Source organism: Mus caroli, chromosome 10, assembly GCF_900094665.2.
Source record: "Mus caroli chromosome 10, CAROLI_EIJ_v1.1, whole genome shotgun sequence".
Lineage (NCBI taxonomy): Eukaryota > Metazoa > Chordata > Mammalia > Rodentia > Muridae > Mus > Mus caroli.
In genome coordinates this window covers 119,505,705-119,507,283 of record NC_034579.1, presented here as the reverse complement: position 1 = coordinate 119,507,283, position 1,579 = coordinate 119,505,705, and positions in this window count along the sequence as shown.

The window sequence follows — 1,579 nt, the reverse complement described above, 5'->3', positions numbered from 1 at the left end:
CCCCTCTGCAGTCTCTGTGTAGCAGGCTGACCTGGAACTTGCTACATAGAGATAAGGCAGTTTTTTCACCTCTGCCTCCCTAGTACCAGATGACAGACATGAACTGTCATGACTGGCTTACATTGTTTTAATGACTACAAATTCATAACATGTTTTGGTACTTGGTAGATTGAAGTCTCTCATTTGCCTTTCTTATTTTTTGAAACCCCCATCCTCTGCTGTAGTGTGTGTGTGTGTGTGTGTGTGTGTGTGTGTGTGTGTGTGTTCCAGTGCCATGGAACACATGCAATGGACCACCTCAGGAAGAGGGGAAGGCTCAGTCCTGGCTTTCCGCCTTCCGTGAGACAGGATTTCGTTTGCAGCTGTGTATGCTAAGCAAGCAAGCCCAAGAGTCTCCTGTCTGTGTCCCTACCTCATCTCCGTGTTGGGGTGCTGGGATCCCCTTATGTGTTAATTGTTAGGCTTCATGTGACTTCTGGGGATCCAAACTGAGGTCTCAGACACACATGGTAAGCACATGATCTAGAAGCCACCTCCTCCACTCTTTGTTTTTCCTCCTCTTAGGATTCTTAGCCTTATGTCTGTTAGAACCGATTGTGAGAATCAACAGAAATAACAGGATTTATTGGGTTTTCACTTGTATCAGTTTGGGGAGAATGAATATATTTTTACCATTTAATCTTCCGGTCCATGAACACAGGCAAATGATCATTGGAAAACAAAAAACAAAACAAAACAAAAAAACAAAACAAAAGAAACAAACAAAAAGAGCCACTAGGCTAGAGAGATGGCTCAGCTGTTAAGAGCACTGACTGCTCTTCCAGAGGTCCTGAGTTCAATTGCCAGCAACCACATGGTAGTTCACAACCATCTGTAATGGGATGGATCTGCTGCCTTCTTCTGGCGTGCAGGCTGTACACTAAGAATATAATTAATTAATAAATTGGGGCTGGAGAGATGGCTCAGTGGTTAAGAGCACTGACTGCTCTTCTGAAGTTCCTGAATTCAAATCCCAGGAACTACATGGTGGCTCACAACCATCCGTAACGAGATCTGACACTCTCTTCTGGAGTATCTGAGGACAGCTACAGTGGACTTACATATAATAAATAAATCTTTAAATAAATAAATAAATAAATAAGAGAGAGAGAGAGAGAGAGAGTCATGGATATTTATATTAAGATTTTAGAAGGCTCTGAGATCAAGCAATATGTGGCCAGGTCCTGAGGCGCTATCTTAGTTAGGGTTTTACTGCTGGGAACAGACACCATGACCAAGGCAAGTCTTATTAAAAAACAACATTTAATTGGGGCTGGCTTACAGGTTCAGAGGTTCAGTCCATTATTATCAAGGTGAGAGCATGGCAGCATCCAGGCAGGCATGGTGCAGGAGGAGCTGAGAGTTCCATGTCTTCATCCAAAGGCTGCTACTGGAAGACTGACTTCCAGGCAACTAGAGTGAGGATCTTATACCCACACCCACAGTGACACACCCATTGCAACCAGGTCACACCTATTCCAACAAGGCCACACCTTCAGATGGTGCCACTCCCTGGTCCAAGGATATACAAACCATCACA